Source organism: Mesoplodon bidens (assembly GCF_964165515.1).
Source record: "Mesoplodon bidens genome assembly, chromosome: 1".
Classification (NCBI taxonomy): Eukaryota; Metazoa; Chordata; class Mammalia; order Artiodactyla; family Ziphiidae; genus Mesoplodon; species Mesoplodon bidens.
The window spans coordinates 22,784,343-22,805,262 of record NC_138176.1 but is presented as its reverse complement, the minus strand read 5'-3'; positions in this window follow the sequence as shown (position 1 = coordinate 22,805,262).

The following is a 20,920-nucleotide window of genomic DNA, read 5'->3' as shown; positions in this document are numbered from 1 at the left end:
AATCACTCTATTTCTGTAAAAGAATGCCCTCTCCATCTACCTGAACCTAACCAATCCTTTTAGCCAAGGTCAACTGATGCCTTCTTTATGAGACAAAAAAATTCCCTGTATTCTCTGCTACACAGAGTTCTTTGTCTCTTCCAAAAGCTACAGCATGGAGTCTGTATATAATCTTTTACACACTCAGCATATACTGCCATCACATTTAGGCATCTTTCCCACTATTTCCAAGTAACTGTGCTTTATACCAGACTGTGCCTATGACTAAGACATGGTCCCCTGCATTCAGGCAGATTACAGTCTAAGTCAGAAACAGACATATACAATAGCTTCATAACAACCATGCAGGTGGGTGCTATCTGAATTTCCATTTCATGGATGAAGAAAACAAGATCTTGAAAAGATAGGGAGATTGATTAAGATCATATGTGGAAAGTGACAGAGCCAAGATTTGAACTAAGGCAGACTGACTGTAGAGATATATGCCTCTCATGACTGAGCAAATTAATTTTGGCCACAGAGCTAAAGGGGGATAATGTTAAGAGCAGAGATATTGGAAAGCTTTTATCATAATCCGGATAAGAGAAAATTAGGCTGCTCTGAAGATGGAAAGAAATTATACTCAATAAGAGGCAGGAATTGTGTCTTCAACTATATTTCCTACTTGTCCTTCACATAAATTTTGACTGATTGATTGGTTTCATAAATCACAAGCTGCCAACTTCCCAATGAGATTTTCTTTTTTTTTCTCATTCCTGGCATCTTTCTTTTTTTTTTTTTAACATCTTTATTGGAGTATAATTGCTTTACAATGGTATGTTAGTTTCTGCTTTATAACAAAGTGAATCAGTTATACATATACATATGTTCTCATATCTCTTCCCTCTTGCATCTCCCTCCCTCCCACCCTCCGTATCTCACCCCTCTAGGTGGTCACAAAGCACCGAGCTGATCTCCCTGTGCTATGTGGCTGCTTCCCACTAGCTATCTATTTTATGTTTGGTAGTGTATATATGCCCATGCCACTCTCACTTTATCGAGCTTACCCTTCCCCCTCCCTGTATCCTCAAGTCCATTCTCTAGTAGGTCTGTGTCTTTATTCCCATCTTGCCCCTAGGTTCTTCATGACCATTTTCTTTCTTTCTTCTTCTTCTTTTTTTTTTGGATTCCATATATATCTGTTAGCATACGGTGTTTGTTTTTCTCTTTCTGACTTAACATCACTTTGTATGACAGATTCTAGGTCCATCCACCTCACTGAAATTAACTGAATTTCGTTTCTTTTTAAGGCTGAGTAATATTCCATTGTATATATGTGCCACATCTTCTTTATCCATTCATCTGTTGATGGACAATTAGGTTGCTTCCATGTCCTGGCTATTGGAAATAGAGCTGCAGTGAACATTTTGGTACGTCTCTTTTTGAATTATGGTTTTCTCAGGATATATGGCCAGTAGTGGGAATGCTGGGTCATATGATAGTTCTATTTTTAGTTTTTTAAGGAACCTCCATACTGTTCTCCATAGTGGCTGTATCAATATACATTCCCACCAACAGTGCAAGAGGGTTCCCTTTTCTCCACACCCTCTCCAGGATTTATTGTTTCTAGATTTTTTGATGATGGCCATTCTGACCAGTGTGAGATGATATCTCATTGTAGTTTTGATTTGTATTTCTATAATGATCAATGATGTTGAGCATTCTTTCATGTGTTTGTTGGCAATCTGTATATCTTCTTTGGAGAAATGTCCATTTAAGTCTTCTGCCCATTTTTGGATTGGGATGTTTGTTTTTTGGATATTGAGCTGCATGAGCTGCTTGTATATTTTAGAGATTAATCCTTTGTCAGTTGCTTCATTTGCAAATATTTTCTCCCATTCAGAAGGTTGTGTTTTCTTCTTGCTTATGGTTTCCTTTGCTGTGCAAAAGCTTTTAAGTTTCATTAGGTCCCATTTGCTTATTTTTGTTTTCATTTCCATTTCTCTAGGAGGTGGGTCCAAAAGGATCTTGCTGTGATTTATGTCATACAGTGTTCTGCCTATGCTTTCCTCTAAGAGTTTGATAGTGTCTGGCCTTACATTTAGGTCTTTAATCCATTTTGAGTTTATTTTTGTGTATGGTATTAGGGAGTGTTCTAATTTCATTCTTTGACATGTAGCTGTCCAGTTTTCACAGCACCACTTATTGAAGAGGCTGTCTTTTCTCCATTGTATATTCTTGCTTCCTTTATCAAAGATAAGGTGACCATATGTGTGTGGGTTTATCTCTGAACTTTCTATCCTGTTCCATTGATCTATATTTCTGTTTTTGTGCCAGTACCATACTGTCTTGATTACTCTAGCTTTGTCGTACAGTATGAAGTCTGGCAGCCTGATTCCTTCAGCTTCATTTTTCATTCTCAAGATTGCTTTGGCTATTCGGGGTCTTTTGTGTATCCATACAAATTGTGAAACTTATTGCTCTCATTCTGTGAAAAATGCCAGTGGTAGTTTGATAGGGGTTGCATTGAATCTGTAGATTGCTTTGGGTAGTAGAGTCATTTTCACAATGTTGATTCTTCCAATCCAAGAACATGGTATATCTCTCCATCTATTTGTATCAACTTTAATTACTTTCATCAGTGTCTTATAGTTTTCTGAATACAGGTTTTTTGTTTCCTTAGGTACGTTTATTCCTAGATATTTTATTCTTTTTGTTGCAATGGTAAATGGGAGTGTTTCCTTGATTTCACTTTCAGATTTTTCATCATTAGTGTATAGGAATGTAAGAGATTTCTGTGCATTAATTTTGTATTCTGCTACTTTACAAAATTCATTGAGTAGCTCTAGTAGTTTTCTGGTAGCATCTTTAGGATTCTCTATGTATAGTATCATGTCGTCTGCGAACAGTGACAGCTTTACTTCTTCTTTTCCAAGTTGGATTCCTTTTATTTCTTTTTCTTCACTGATTACTGTGGCTAAAACTTCCAAAACTATGTTGAATAATAGTGGTGAGAGTGGACAACCTTGTCTTGTTCCTGATCTTAGTGGAAATGGTTTCAGTTTTACACCACTGAGGACGATGTTGGCTGTGGGTTTGTCATATATGGCCTTTATTATGTTGAGGAAAGTTCCCGCTATGCCTACTTTCTGCAGGGTTTTTATCATAAATGGGTGTCAAATTTTGTCAAAAGCTTTCTCTGCATCTACTGAGATGACCATATCGTTTTTCTCTTTCAATTTTTTAATATGGTGTATCACATTGATTGATTTGTGTATATTGAAGAATCCTTCAATTCCTGGGATAAACCCCACTTAATCATGGTATGATCCTTTTAATGTGCTGTTGGATTCTGTTTGCTAGTATTTTGTTGAGGATTTTTGCATCTATGTTCATCAGTGATATTGGTCTGTAGTTTTCTTTCTTTGTGACATCTTTGTCTGGTTTTGGTATCAGGGTAATGGTGGCCTAGTAGAATGAGTTTGGGAGTGTTCCTCCCTCTGCTATATTTTGGAAGAGTTTGAGAAGGACACATGTCAGCTCTTCTCTAAATGGTGGAGAGAATTCACCTGTGAAGCCATCTGGTCCTGGGCTTTTTTTTGTTGGAAGATTTTTAATCACAGTTTCAATTTCAGTGCTTTTGATTGGTCTGTTCATATATTCTATTTCTTCCTGGTTCAGTCTCGGGAGGTTGTGCATTTCTAAGAATTTGTCCATTTCTTCCAGGTTGTCCATTTTATTGGCATATAGTTGCTTGTAGTAATCTCTCATGATCCTATGTATTTCTGCAGTGTCAGTTGTTACTTCTCCTTTTTCATTTCTAACTCTATTGATTTGAGTCTTCTCCCTCTTTTTCTTGATGAGTCTGGCTAATGGTTTATCAATTTTGTTTATCTTCTCAAACAACCATCTTTTAGTTTTATTGAGGTTTGCTATCATTTCCTTCATTTCTTTTTCATTTACTTCTGATATGATCTTTATGATTTCTTTCCTTCTGCTACCTTTGGGTTTTTTTTGTTCTTCTTTCTCTAATTTCTTTAGGTGTATGGTTAGGTTGTTTATTTGAGATGTTTCTTGTTTCTTAAGGTAGTATTGTATTGCTATAAACTTCCCTCTTAGAACTGCTTTTGCTGCATCCCATACATTTTGGGTCATCATGTTTTCACTGTCGTTTGTTTCTACCTATTTTTGATTTCCTCTTTGATTTCTTCAGTGATCTCTTGGTTATTAAGTAGTGTATTGTTTAGCCTCCATGTGTATGTATTTTTTTACAGATATTTTCCTGTAATTGATATCTAGTCTCATAGCATTGTGGTCAGAAAAGATACTTGATATGATTTCAATTTTCTTAAATTTACCAAGGCTTGATTCGTGACCTAAGATATGATTTATCCTGGAGAATGTTCCATGAGCACTTGAGAAGAAAGTGTACTTTGTTGTTTTTGGATGGAATGTCCTATAAATATCAGTTAAGTCCATCTTGTATCATTTAAAGCTTGTGTTTCCTTATTTATTTTCATGTTTGATGATATGTCCATTGGTGAAAGTGGGGTTTTAAAGTCCCCTACTATGATTGTGTTACTGTCAATTTCCCCTTGTATAGCTGTTAGTATTTGCCTTGTGTATTGAGGTGCTCCTATGTTGGGTGCATAAATATTTACAATTGTTATATCTTCTTCTTGGATTGATCCCTTGATCATTATGTAGTGTTCTTCTCTTGTGTCTTATACTAGTCTTTGTTTTAAAGTCTGTTTTGTCTGATATGAGAATTGCTACTCCAGCTTTCTTTTGATTCCCATTTGTATGGAATATCTTTTTCCATCCCCTCACTTTCAGTCTGTATGTGTCCCTAGATCTGAAGTGGGTCTCTTGTAGACAGCATATGTACAGGTCTTGTTTTTGTATCCATTCAGCCAGTCTATGTCTTTAGGTTGGAGCATTTAATCCATTTACATTTAAGGTATTTATCAATATGTATATTCCTATTATGATTTCCTTAACTGTTTGGGGTTTGTTATTGTAGGTCTTTTCCTTCTCTTGTGTTTCCTGCCTAGAGAAGTTCCTTTAGCATTTGTTGTAAAGCTGGTTTGGTGGTGCTGAATTCTCTGAGCTTTTGCTTGTCTGTAAAGTTTTTAATTTCTCCATCAAATCTGAATGCGATCCTTCCTGGGTAGAGTAAACTTGGTTGTAGGTTTTTCTCCTTCATCACTTTAAATATGTCCTGCCACTCCCTTCTGGCTTGTAAAGTTTCTCCTGAAAGATCAGCTGTTAACCATATGGGATTCCCTTGTGTGTTATTTGTTGTTTTTCCCTCGCTGCTTTTAATATTTTTTCTTTGTATTTAATTTTTGATAGTTTCATTAATATGTGTCTTTGAGTGTTTCTCCTTGGATTTACCCTTTATGGGACTCTCTGTGCTTCCTGGAGTTGATTAACTATTTCCTTTCCCATATTAGGGAAGTTTTCAACTATAATCTCTTCAGATATTTTCTCAGTCCCTTTCTTTTTCTCTTCTTCTTCTGGGACCCCTATAATTTGAATGTTGGTGCAGTTAATGTTGTCCCAGAGGCCTCTGAGACTGTCCTCAATTCATTTCATTCTTTTTTCTTTATTCTGCTCTGCAGTAGTTATTTCTACTATTTTATCTTCCAGGTCACTTATCCGTTCTTCTGCCTCAGTTATTCTGCTATTGATCCCATCTAGAGTATTTTTAATTTCATTTATTGTGTTGTTCATCATTGCTTGTTTTATCTTTTGTTCTTCTAGGTCCTTGTTAAACGTTTCTTGTATTTTCTCCATTCTATTTCCAAGATTTTGTATCATCTTTACTATCATTATTCTGAATTGTTTTTCAGGTAGACTGCCTATTTCCTCTTCATTTGTTAGGTCTGGTGGGTTTTTCCCTTGCTCCTACATCTGCTGTGTGTTTCTCTTTCTTCTCATTTTGCTTAACTTACTCTGTTTGGGGTCTCCTTTTCGCAGGCTGCAAGTTCGTAGTTCCCATTGTTTTTGGTGTCTGTCCCCTGTGGCTAAGTTTGGTTCAGTCGGTCGTGTAGGCTTCCTGGTGGAGGGGCCTAGTGCCTGTGTTTTGGTGGATGAGGCTGGATCTTGTCTTTCTGATGGGCAGGTCCACATCTGGTGGTGTGTTTTAGGGTGTCTGTGACCTTATGATGATTTTAGGCAGCCTCTCTGCTAATGGGTGGAGTTGTGTTCCTGTCTTCCTAGTTGTTTGGCATAGGGTGTCCAGCACTGTAGCTTGCTGAGTGTTGAGATGGAGATCTCTGGGAGATATTTGCCATTTGACATTACATGGAGCTGGGAGGTTTCTTGTGGATCAGTGTCCTGAACTTGTCTCTCCCACCTCAGAGGCACAGCCCTGACGCCTGGCTGGAGCACCAAGAGCCTGTCATCCACACGGCTCAGAATAAAAGGGAGAAATAAAAGAAAGAAAGAAAGAAAGAAAGAAGAAGATAAAATAAAATAATATAAAATAAAGTAAAATAAAACAGTTATTAAAATAAAAAATAATTATTAAAAATTTTTTTTAAGTAATTACAAAAAGAAAGAAGAGAGCAACCAAGCCAAAAAACAAATCCACCAATGACAACACTGCTAAAAACTACACTAAAAACAAAAACAAAAAAAGAAAAAAACAGAACCCTAGGACAGATGATAAAAGCAATGCTTTACAGACAAAATCACACACAGAAGCATACACATACATACTCACAAAAAGAGAAAAGGGGGAAAAAATATATCGTTGCTTCCAAAGTCCACCTCCTCAATTTGGAATGATTCGTTGTCTATTCAGGTATTCCACAGATACAGGGTACATCAAGCTGATTGTGGAGATTTAATCCACTGCTCCTGAGGCTGCTGGGAGAGATTTCCCTTTCTCTTCTTTGTTCACACAGCTCCTGGGTTCAGCTTTGGATTTGGCCCCACCTGTACATGTAGGTCGCCTGAGTGCGCCTGTTCTTCGCACAGACAGGACGGGGTTAAAGGAGCAGCTGATGTGGGGTCTCTGGTCACTCAGGCCGGGGGGAGGGAGGGGCACGGATGCAGGATGAGCCTGCGGTGGCAGAGGACGGCGTGACATTGCACCAGCCTGAGGCGCGCTGTGTGTTCTCCCAGGGAAGCTTTCTCTGGATCACGGGACCCTGGCAGTGGTGGGCTGCACCGGCTCCTGGGAGGGGAGGTGTGGCCAGTGACCTGGGCTGGCACACTGGCATTGTGTTGGCTGTAGCAGCAGCCTTAGCATCTCATGCCCGTCTCTGGGGTCCACACTGATAGCCGCGGCTCGCGCCCGTCTCTGGAGCTCCTTTAAGCAGCACTCTGAATCCCCTCTCCTCGCGCACCAGAAAACAAAGGGAAGGAAAAGTCTCTTGCTTCTTGGGCAGCTCCAGACTTTTTCCCTGGACTCCCTCCTGGCCAGCCGTGGTGCAGTAACCCCTTCAGGCTGCATTCACGCAGCCAACCCCAGTCCTCTCCCTGTGATCTGACCAAAGCCCAAGCCTCAGCTCCCAGCCCCCGCCTGCCCTGGCAGGTGAGTAGACAAGCCTCTCGGGCTGGTGAGTGCTGGTCGGCACCGATCCTCTGTGCGGGAATCTCTCCACTTTGCACTCCGAACCCCTGTTGCTGCGCTCTCTTCCGTGACCCCGAAGCTTCCCCCCTGCCACCCCTGTCTCCACCCGCAAAGGGGCTTCCTAGTGTATGGAAACCTTTCCTCCTTCACAGCTCCCTCCCACTGGTGCAGGTGCCGTTCCTATTCTTTTGTCTCTGTTTTTTCTTTTGCCCTACCCAGGTACGTGGGGAGTTTCTTGCCTTTTGGGAGGCCTGAGATCTTCTGCCAGCGTTCAGTAGGTGTTCTGTACGAGTTGTTCCACATGTACATGTATTTCTGATGTATTTGTGGGGAGGAAAGTGATCTCCATGTCTTACTCTTCTGCCATCTTGAAGCTCCTCTGAGATTTTTTATTTTTATTTATTTTTATTTTTTTTTATTATTATTATTATTTTTTTGCGGTACGCGGGCCTCTCACTGTTGTGGCCTCTCCCGTTGTGGAGCACAGGCTCCGGACGCGCAGGCTCAGCAGCCATGGCTCACGGGCCTAGCCGCTCCGCGCCATGTGGGATCTTCCCAGACAGGGGCACGAACCTGTGTCCCCTGCATCGGCAGGCGGACTCTCAACCACTGCGCCACCAGGGAAGCCCTGAGATTTTTTTTTTATCTTTAATCTATTGCTGAATAATTTCTGTCCTGAGTAAGGTCATTCCCTCTTAGTCCCTTTATACATAAAGGAACTGCAAGATATCTCCTTTATCTGTAAAATGGATTCTTCTATCTCTGAGCTGATAAGAGAAATAGTATTCTTTATAAAAATACTTACAAATTGTGCAATAATTTATGCTGAAGAATTTACCCCATTAAGGCCCTCCCCAGCACATGCAAATAAAATGTCCTGGCCTTTTCCCAAGCCTTGGGGAGGGTTTCCCCTGATTTTAGAGGCCTTGGGACATGACTAGACCTGCCGAGGAATAACTATTCTTGCTGTGAGCATTCTCTTTGCATTATAACTTCATTTGTTGCTGCAATATAATATGTACACACCAATTTTCAACTTCTCTGGGAACATTATATGGTGCCCAAGCTTAGTGTAACTGTCAAAGGTATTAACAATTCAGGAACCAAGTTACAGCTTCCTGCTTAGAGTATTCAAATAATAAAACTAAAGGCAAATAGAATTGGGTCTCCTTTGTCTACATTTTTCACTCATATCTATTGCTACTCTATACTCTCATTGAAAAAAAGTTCTGTTTCTGTTATTGCAGAGTTTATTGGGAAAGGAAGGTAATCACAAATCATTTCCTGATAATTAGAAAGCTCCGTATAAGTGGTCTAAGTGCCCGGTGGGTACCCCAGGATATTTTGGGTAGAAACAAGTAAATTAATAGACTGTTAAGGAAATAGAGGGGAATCATTAAACCAAAATAGTATTTACAGCCAAGGCTATAGATCCAGCACCTCTCTAAGATTGCTGTAAATGGTTATATAGGTTATTTACTGCACAAAGACAACAGGTTAAGGGCTTGGTGAGTAGGCGCTGTAAGGCATTCTGTAATCCGCTTGATAAGCCCTACTATTATGCAACGGCCCTACGATTATGCAACGACCAGAGTCGATATCTTTATTTTAATTTGCATAATGGTACTATATGGATATGCACAGGCTAAAGTCTGTATTTCCAAATCAGTTGTTAATTTGCTGTCTTAGTCCTTTTGGGCCACTCAAACAAATACCAGAGATGAGGTGGTTTGTAAACAACAGAAATGTACTTCTCACAGTTGTAGAGACTGCAAATCCAAGATCAGGGTGCCAGCATTGCCAAGAGAGGGCCCTGTTCCCTGTGGCAGACTTCTTATATCCTCACTTGGAAAAAGGGTTTAGGGGGCTCTGTGGGGCCTCTTTTATAAATGCTTGAATTCCATTCATGAGGGCTCTGCCCTCCTGACCTAATCATCTCTCACAATCCCCACCTCTTAATATCATCATCCTGGTAGGTTAAGATTTCAACATATAAATTTTGGGGGAGACACAAACCTTCAGACAATAGCATTTACTGAATAATAATTTAGTATTTTTGTATTTGTGAGCACTAAAAAAGTAAACTGAGAACAAGATTTTGGTTAGGTCTTAGGCAAAACAGAACCATCAAGCTGCTCAAGATGATTTGTCTCTCTCTCTCTCACACACACACACACATACACACACACATGCACACACACATCCCCATTTCCCTCTGTTTGTCAGCCTCATTCTTCTCTCCTACCTCAAAGGAGCTTTTTACACATGGCCAATCCCAGATTGATTAGAGCTTCCAAGTTTCACATCTTAACAGATGTAAATGGAAAAACTGACCTAATGATCCAAGGCCAAAAATCTTGAATAGGTGACTCTTTTATTAAATTTAGGTCAAGGTCCTGTCCAGAACCAATCAAATATGGACAGCAGGTATATATATATATATATATATATATATATATACATACATATACACACACAGACACACACACACACATACATATATATATATATATATCTGCTGATATGTATATATCAGTAGAGCTCTAGGGGAAAAAATCTCTTTAGAAAATATACAACTTGAGCTAAGGAAGAACATTCCAAGAAGAAGTAGATCGCTATTCCAATAAAGATTAAAGATCAGACAAAACAATTAAATACCACTGAAGCTTCATTAATTAGGAAAAGCCCAAATCACTGACAACCATGGATTGACTTCCATTAAGCAAAGGAGAAAAAAGAGTAGCCTGCTATACTCACTCACCCAAAGACATCAATAGCTTTGGCCCTTAAAGTCCCACTTTGAAACCTAATCTGAAATCTCTCTTTTTACCTTTTATCCTATTTATATCCTAGTCACCCCCACCCCCAGGCTCAATTCATGTCTCATCTCCTCCAAATATTATATTCTATCGTTTCTCCATTCCCATAACACTAACAGCTAGATTCCCAAATCGCTTTCCTTAATCATAGACTGTCTCATATTGTTCATTAACTGTGGGATTGTGGTTCAACTCTCCTACAGGACTGTGAACTCCATAAGTCTTTTACAATGACTATTATTGGCACACTAAGAACTAAAATTACCTTTGTTCTGGCTCCTGCAGCTTACAGCACAACGCTGAGTGTACTCTTGGTAAACACATGAATAGGAACAAATTTGGGGAAGGTAAGGTTAGCACTAATTGTACAAAGTACGTTGAAGATCCTAAAAGCAAGCAGTACAGATGGCAAGGGCATGATCTCTTTCTTGAGACATAAACAGCTAATAAATACCGGATAATATTGTTAAGAGATAAACACATGGAACTGGTAAAATGTTCCACTAGCAATGAGCTTAGAGTGAGAAACTAGTATTCCTCTTCCTTATTAAGCAGAGGTAGTTAATAAAATTTACAGAGATAACTCATTTATTTTCTAGAAGAAAAACAGAGATTACACCTTAACACAAAATTCCAAGTCTGAGGCTTGTCAACTCAGACCATGAAAATGGCTGGCATACAAGCTTACTAATTTGGACTAACTGAAATGACCAGCAATTGAACTGGGGAAAGCCCCAATGATGAGGTGTATTTAAAAGCCACGAAAACTAAAATCTGCATTAACAAAGTATGAGCAAAGAACATTCAAAGAAGAACCCTTCCTTAGTGAACTAAAGATGGATATTTCCATTTGGAAATTCATTTTTAGGGTATAATTTATGTTCTAAGAATGACTAAAAACAACTTCATTTGGAAGTAAGAGAAATTTTCTTTTATAGTTGTTTACACTATTTTTTCTTGAATTCATTTATTGACTATTTTCTCACACCTGTATTTCACATTTTAAAAATCTATTCACATTTATTCATGACTCAATTAGTAAAATGAAAAGTGATTAGGACTCCTTTTCAAAAGTGAACAATGTAAGTTTAAATGCTTCCTGGCTTGCCCCAGGTTGCAGTGTGAATAAAGAGAGTAGTGGGACCAGAAATTCATAGACACAAGATGTCTTTCAAATATCTCTGATGGGGTAACTGCCGACCTGGACAGCACACTTCCAAGTCAGTAAGGTCTGAAAAAATAAGATTTTACTATATTTTGAGTTTTTAAAGAGAAAAATGTATGCTGATGTTTCCAGAGGGGAAACAACTACCCAGACAAAAGACACCTCACCTCCTCCAGATTAATGCACATAAATGTTAGATGCAGTGTTTGGGGCAGAAAAGAGACAAAGAGCCTCTCAGATTTGGCCCGAGCTTGGCTGTAATGTGAAAGTTGCGTCTTTTTATTGTTCACCTGTTTTGCTTGTAGATATATAGATGATAGATACACAGATACATACTCTCTCTTTCTTCCTCTTTCTCTCTCCCTCCTCCTCTCTCTCTCCTTCCTGAATTGACAGGATTACATATTTGGAACCACATGGACAAATGCATAAACTTTAGGAATTACACTGAAGAATCCTCCCTCCTTCCCCTTTTATGTACATCACTTTTGCAGGGGGATGTTTATGGAGGAAATCAGATTTACTGTGTGCATACAGCAGTATATTTAGCTGGCGGCTGTCTGTGAAGGTTCAATTAACTCTTTTAACAATATGTGTTAAAATGAAATGAAGTTATTGGATTATGTTTGTAGCCAATTATAATTGTTTTGGTTGAATACTCCCTCTTGTAAGCTTATTTACAGTTAAGAAAACAGCATGAAAAACTAGTTCTAAACATGGAAGGAAAAAGCCTAGGGAAAATTGGAAGAACAATTTCTTTTCTCTAGTCATGAAATATGACCTCTTATTTATGTTTGGGCATAAAGGAAAGGCTGCATTTAAAGAAATAAAGATTAAAAAGACAGACATGAAACACTTTGAGTACATCTCATCATCATTATTATCATTATTATCTCTACCTCATCATGAAAAGTAATGTCATTAACAGGAAACAGTGTGATAGAAAGGAAGGAACACAAGGCTGGGACCAAGCCAACCAGAGTTCTAATGTTAGCTTTGCTGCCTAGTGAGTCACAACTTCTCTAAACTTGATGTCTTTCATCTAGAAAGTGGAAATAAGACTGTAACCACAGTGATCAAATGAGGAAACATACATGATGTGCTTTAAAAGGTAAAAATCATAAGCCATTGATTACAAAATAGTTTTGAGCAAAGGTATTCCTTCTGAAGTTATTTTAAACTATAGTACAAGGAGATTTTGTTCCATATATTAAAATTCTTCCTAAGGTAGTGATAATTTTTGTTAACTAATAGTCCCTTTTTCTTACCTCTTGCAAATATGTTGTGAATGTGAATGGGGTTTTCTAAAGGCATAAGTAAGTCCATGACATTTCAGTGGAAAAGCAAATCATCACTGTGATTGATTCTGTAAGGAACCAAAGTCAAACGTCAAAGACCAGGCAAATGGGTGACTCTGAGCACCAGGACCTGTTTTAAAATGTAGATTTTAGATTCAGATATGGTCAGGTCAACAGATCAGGAGACTATTGCCATTAAACAATAGTTTGTTGAACACAGTTCCCAAGAGAGGAGGACATGCCACATCTCTCAGGACCATAAGGGGTATCAACAGGGTCAGTCAAGGGGCAATGGGATCAGTTTTGGGAATAAACACAGTCTGTACAGATAGTGTCCTACTCAGCTCTCTGACAGAGAAACCTAATCTAGACAGTACAGATTATTCAGAGCAATCCCATCCATACTGTTAGGGGAAATCTTCAAAGGAAAGTTCTACTGCCAGTGGGATCTTGGCATCCTCTTTTTAATAAACAAAACGTCGGTAGGCCTTTTCCCCAGAGCTAGTCAAAACTGTGTATGTATTGATATGTATTGCCCTGAAAGTAGAAATGGTGGTTATGTGAACTTTTTCAATGCCAACTAAAAATTGACACTTGTATCTGCTTGTACAAGGATTAAGCCACTGCAGCTACTGACCTTCAACACACCCTGAAAGGAATTCAGGGTGGATATCAAGAATGAGGTGCTCTGTACTCTGGGAAAAACTGGCAGAACAAGTCTTCAGATAGCTAGATATTTTAGGAGAAGATTTTATGTGCCTGATTCTTGTATCTCCTTATATCTAGAAAAGCACTACCATCAATTCTTAGAAGAAGGAGTCATCTTCTTCTCATGACCAGCAGTAACCTTTTGCAAAATGTGCGTTTAGTTGCATATATCTCCCTTCACCAAAATCACATATATACTGACCTTTCCCCCTACCTCTTCGGAGCAGTTACACAGAGGTATCCAAAGTTCTGGCTCCCTGGCTATAGTCCTCATTTTGCACTAAATAAAACTTAACTTGCAACTCTCACGTTGTACATTTTTTTTTCAGTCAACACCAGGAATTGGTTTAGCTATATTAATCCCAAGAGTTTATGTATTAATGAGTGTCAAGATAAACTAATACCTGACTCCTACACGTTCAAGAGGAATGTTCATTAAAAGGACCATCTCAGAAAGTACATTGCTTTATATATGTGTATCACTTCATGATACACATGAAGTTCCTGGATGCGGAGGCCAAACTTACCATGTTACTTGTCCATAGTCACACAGCTAATAAGTGGCCAAGTCTGTATTCAAACCTCAACAATCTGGGTTCAGGGTCTGTGCTGGTAATCTCCACCCCATGTTGCATTATTCCATTTGAGCCTCATATCAACACACTTTTTCTCTCTAATATTTGGTTGAGCGTATAATTTGTCAGTCAAATGGGGACAGTTTTTGAGAGTGAAACTGAGCACTATGAATAACTATTCTGGGAAAACAGGCATAAAAAGGACTGTCCTGAGCCAACAAGGAGTATGGTCTCCTGCTTTATTACTAATGTGCAGTCTGAGGCCTGGGGATACCTGAATTATTGGCGCCAGAGTCAGGACCAATCAGGTTCTGGAGGTCCTCACCAGGGTTCCACCTCACTTCTACTGTGTCCTGGCTTCCCTTCACCATATTTTACCAGCAGCTAACACTTCTAGTCACAAAACACAAAAACAAACAACCATAAGAAGGAAGCTGATCTACATATTCAATTAAATAGTTGATGAAAAGTGAGACCAAGAAGGTAGAGAGATGAGAATAGGTTTCTTGAACTTAGAAAAGGAAATCACTTACACAAAGACACAAAGACCATATCCCTAGGAAAAGACATAGAATAAAGCTGACCATAACATTGCAGGTGTCCTCCCTGTTAACTCAGGTGCATGGCAGGTGACCTGGGAGGGGAGATGCATCAAGTCACATCCCAGTTCTTACAACTCTGAGGGACCTGAGGACTTGGGCATTCAGGACGGCCAGTCATCTCTGTGTGTGGTGAAATGGTGTGAGTCTATGGCCAACATCTTGTGAGGTTCAAAGCCCTTGATACTACCAACATGGAAAAGCAGGGCAGTGGGATCATTACATATCCAAAATCAATGCAAAAGACTGGTGCTTTTTCCCTGTTTGCCATGTGGCATCGTTGTCAGGCCAAAGGAGCTGAGAGCTGTCTTTAAGGTTAAAATATCAAGGTCTACATCTTAATATCAAATAATTGAGTGATTAAGAGAGTGGATTTGGGAATAACATAACCTGGATTTGTAGCCTGACTCTGATACTTGCTAGTGGCGTGACCCTCAGTGGCTTAGTTATGATTTCATATCCTCATCAAAATATGGGTTTCTTCACACTATCAAGTCTTATTTTTGGATCATGAACATAACAAAGGCATGGAAATCAGAGGGGAGCAATGTCTGTCAGTCTTTCTCAATCTCTCTTTCCCTCTCTCACATATGCACATGCAGGCACAATTGTTTTTCTGAAGTACTTTACAGGAATTCGGAGATATTTCCTTTTACCTTTAAATGCATCAGAATATATCAATATTTCTTAAAAGAGGGACATTCTGTCACATAACCAAAGCACAATTAGCACAATAATGAAATGTATTATTATATAATATTATATTATGCAAATTCAGTCCATATTCAAGTATCTTCAACTTTTACAATGATTTTCTTTATAACTTTGTCTATATGCTTGTTTCCTGGTCCAGCATATAAGCCATGATCACAAATAGCATTTAGTTGACATGGCTCTTCAGTCTCCATCATTCTGCAAAATTCTTCACTCTACTCTTGTCTTTCATAAGCTTGACTGGTTTTTTTTTTTGGCTGTTTTGGTTCTTTGTTGCTGCACACGGGCTTTCTCTAGTTGTGGCAGTGGGGGATACTCTTGGTTGCAGAGCACGGCCTCTAGGTGCAGGGGCTTCAGTAATTGTGTCATGCAGGCTCAGTAGTTGTGGCTCGTTGGCTCTAGAGTGCAGGCTCAGTAGTGTGGCACACGGGGGCTTAGTTGCTCCATGGCATGTGGGATCTTTCTGGACCAGGGCTCAAACCTGTGTCCCCTGCATTGGCAGGTGGATTCTTAACCACTGCGCCACCAGGGAATTACCAAACTTGACTTTTATTTGAAGAGAATAGTGTAGTTATGTTGTAGAATATCTGTTAATTTGTGTTTGATGTTCCACTCATAAATAGATCCCTATTATGCATTTTTGACCAAAAAACCATGTTGGTAATGATTGTCATTTTCAGTGCACCATATCAGGAGGTATCTGATATGATTTTTGGTGACATTACATTGATTCAGATGGTTTTCACAACTTTTTTTCCCATTTGAAAGGTCTTATTTTCCTGCATTTTATTTAAAATAAATGATCTGTGGGAAGATATATTTGATTCTATGCGGACATTCTGTTTCAGATCAAATTTTCATCTACAATGCTTAGACAGCAAGTAGATTTGTCAGGCATGCCTGAATCTATTTAAATAACATCATAGGACTCTATTTCTCAGATAAAAATTAATCTTAATCTAAAGAAACAAAAAAAATGGAAATCTTCCCCAGGCAGAAACTATAACAGCTAAAAAAATTTTTAAATACTGTTAAATGTGTCCCAGAACAAATTACAAGATAGAGTAAAGCTGGATAACATTTTATATGCCTTTGAATCCTAACATACTATGAGATTCTCCAAGCATAGGAAAAATCCAGTGTCCCAAATGGTTTTCTTTACACTAAACTGTGATATTTCCCCTACTTAGTGCATTACTATGTTCACTAAACAATTGACTGTATTTATAATCCATCAAGTCACTAAATCTACATTATAACAGTTTGGTCAATGCCCCACCACCACTGTAACAACTCCCTTTATCCTCCTATATTTTAGGATATTAAGAAAGCAAACCATGCTTATTCTCCTATGTATCCCTTGTATCTACCATAGCATGTGGGTCCTACTTAGCCCTCAATAATACTTTCTTAATAAAGGAATAAACAAACTTCATAATTTCATAGTATTACCCACTTTCATGTCTCTAGACACAGACAGACTTATCAGAAATTTAAACCCATAAATCAATTCTGAATGCATCATAAAATGCAATACATGATAGAGATCTCTTGACATTCAAGAGGGAGCCATAAAGAAACCTTCGAGAGACAGTAGTTCTGGGGGCACCATCAAATGTATGATATAGGAGGAATTTGAGGAAGAAGAAAAAAAGGAGAAGCATTTTTAAGCCTGATTGTGTCATAGCAGATACTTCTCAATCATCAGGAATACATTTGTCTTTCACAGTTTACCACATCTTGAGGTACTAGATATTTAGGGAGGAACATTTGGTTCTTTCACAAAATAAGGGATCCCTAAGCCAAGGGGTTAGTGGGGTACTAAAATCAAAACCATACCCCACACCTAAGAAAACTTTTCATATACAACTCACTTTTTGTGTTTTTATGAATGAATATGTTTACATATGGGCCTTAGAAAAATGTGACTTGCAGAAGCAAGTTTATCCTTTCAAAATAGATACAGAGAAACAGAAACATTTTTCTAATCTAAATTCTATCTGAAGATCTTGTATGAGATTCTTTTTTTTTTAATGTCTGTGATTATTTTAGGGATTCAATAGTTTTGATCCAAACTGTGTTTCTCCAGATCATACCAGGATGGGGTTAAAAATAAGATAAACACAGCAATCAATAGGATTTCATTAGCTCTCATCCCCACTCATTGACATATACAAAAATGTCAGTTCCTCTCCAAGTTTCATTCATTTGTATCTTGAAATTCCCAGCAGGGGCTTCACAGGCCCTTGAACAAATTCTGCCACAACAGGTCTTTCATTTTGTTCTTTGCTACCTAGGAAGGTGCTTGAGTGCCTAAACACCTCTTCTCTCCACAAGGACAATATTGTGCACTGGGTCTACAGCTTCCAGAACCTTTAAAGAATATAATTCAGTCCCCCTGCTAGCTGAAGGCATAGACCACATGGCCTCTCCTGCCAGCCTCTGCAGCTGATATGTGATATGCTGCAATCCTGGAGCTCCTGGAATTCTGCAAGTCATAAAGCAGGCTGGGTCCAAAGTGAAACAGTATTGAAGAATCTGGCCTAGAATGTAACTAAGTAATATCAAGGGGTTCAATAGTCACCTCCACTCTTGAACTTTTGACATTAGCAAGCATTCCAAAGCAGAAGGCACATGGCTATCAACAACAGGCATTAATCCATGAGTCAGGAATTGCCCAGATGTGTCCCCTAAACTATTGATTCCATCCACTACTTCTTTCTATATGATTCTCTGCTTAGGAATTTCATTTTATGATATGTACTTCTAACTTCCATCTGACTTTGATGACTCATACAGACTCTTCTCTCTTGCCAGACTTGATCCACTCTCTGCTTAGTTTTTGTTTTTTTTACATGCTCTGAAACTGCACAGCTTTGGCTAAAAGGCACCCTTGCTCCAGGCTTGATCTTTGCAACCCTCACCTCCTTTTCTGCACACTTGCTGGCTGAGAAAAGTGGACAATGGGTATTGCTGTTTATAATATATATGCTGATAATTCTCTCTGTGGGAAAGTCTGTATTGACTGCCATGAGCCTCTGAAGGTGTTGTGGCTCTCCATAAGTAGGCATAGAGAGGCCCCTCTTGTGGTCTCTATCATCTTGGCCCTTCAGACATCTCTAGCTACGTCTCTCCATTGTCCCTCTTAAACTCTATGCTCCTGACACACTGAGTTACTTAAAGCTTCCCATTGTGTTATAATCTCCTTCATCTCTGTGTTTTACACTTCTACAAAGAACACTTTCTCCAACTCACCCCTTGGTGCCTCTCAATCTTCATCATACTTCCTTCCAATCTGAGCTCCAAGGTCTCCTCTTCCTAGAAATCTTCTCTAATTTCCTTAGGTAAGGTCACATTCCCACTTATGTCTTTTGTAATGGTGTGTTTGTGTTCACCTCTGGTCTGTGAGGTGAACACAAACCAGAGGTCTGTGAGCTCCTGGAGTACACAGGATGCTGTGTCACACATCCTTGTATCCCCCAGTTTAGGTGGCTGCCCAAAATACAGAAGACACAATGCATATGAATAAATTATGTTTTTACTGCTTTATTGCTCCTGTAATTTCTAATTGACTGGGGTTCTTCGCACTCTCTATCCCATTCTGCTATTCATTTCAATAGGTGTTAACAGAAAATAAATTGCTATTGATGTGATTGTTAGGTAGAGTGTAAGCCTGGCCATTAAGCCCCGCTCCACACCAAAAAGGTTTAAAAAACATCAGTTGTAGGGAAGAATATCCAAGAAGTAAACGACTTCATGCTCTGCCTAATATCATTTCTGCTTTTCTCTGCCTTGGGTTTCAAGTGAATCTATACCATCAATGCACAATAATCACTTGCCCACCAATTATATGTTCAGCTGATAGTTTGGTTAAAAATGCAAACAAAAGTAAAGTTAGAGAGATGATGAGAGGCTTACAAGGAAAAAGAGAAAGAAAGAAAGGAAGGGAGGAAGGAAGGAAGGAAAAATAATTCAAAAAGAAGCTAAAAGATTGAGCTGACTCTGCCATCTAAATATACCACTGGAGCACACACATGTTTGTGATAAATTATTTACTCACTGGTTTGGAGGAATTCAGCTAAATTATCGTCTAAGACACCCACCTAGCCCACCCCAGGGACAATCCTTTCCTGAGGAAGAGGTTCTGTGACAAGTAAGACACCCAGTATTCTTCTATTTTATCTAGTTACAGAGTCTTCCAGCCAGCTAGCTTCTCAAACTGCTAGGAAAATTTCAGATTGAAGTCAATGATTTCAGTAAGCTTCCTTGGACATGTTAACATAGAGCTAGTCCTTGAACACAGAGCTCCACATTTTCATGGGCTGCAAAAGTCGCTGTGGAATGGATTTCTGTTTATAAATAGAATATAGCTCCAGCGTTATGGGTGTAGCATCTCTTAGCTGCTTCATATCAGATGGAGTGCTGATCCTGGGGCCAGTGAAGAGAGTATGCTATGGTACAGAGTAGGAAATACTTATCTTAGTTTCATAATTTATTTAACAACTCCATGTAGGCCTCTGTGCAGATTATGAGGCTGATAGACCACGAAGTTCAACAGGAATTAGGGGTCCATGCTGGGTGCTTAGGATTGAGCACATAGCTGAGCACTCTATTGGTATTTAATAATTATAAGTTGTATTAACTTCCTGTGGTGGCTTTGACTCTGTAAGGGAGAGGTATTGACCCTGAAAAAATTGTTATGTGTAGATACTTTGTTCCCCTCTACAAACTTTATCCACAATACTGCTTGATGTCACCATATTACAAATATGGCCATTTTATCATCAGTGGTAAGAGCTGAAAAATCTCTCAACAAATCATATTATTTTGGGGTTGACAATCATATTACAGAAAAATCCTCTAAAAGCCTTTGTGGGCCAATCGATGCTGAACAAACCAAAACAAATTCAGAGTAGGCTGTGGGCACTGAGGGAAGTGACAGTCTCATCACAAGAAAGTTATTACAGGAAGAGGAAAAAAAATCAAAGCAGAGGCCAAAGCTGCCATTGCATTTGTGCAAAATGAATTTTTATTGCTGTGAATATACAAAGCGATTCTAATCTGAGTATTTTCTTGCTCATGTGAGTCCCTCTATCTTTTTCTCTTTCTCTCCTGGCCAATTCCTCTATATCTGTCCATCACGTTTGCCTCTTCCATGGGTCCATCCCATGATTTCCCAAAGCTTCATTATTTAACATTTAGGGTAATCATATAATTCATTAGCTAAACTAGGAAGCTTGACAGTGCATGAGGTGTTATTAATAATTACTCCAAGGAAACAAGGGTAAACCATTATGGTCTCTGGACAAACTGAAATGTATGGTCACCACTTTCCATAGAAAAGAGCACATATATACGGACATATATGTGTGCCAACTTATTTCTATGATCTCTTGATTTTTGATTAACCATTTCACATATGCTTGACTTGGGCCTCAATCTAAAATGTCACCTCCTAGAGAACAAATACCCTGTATT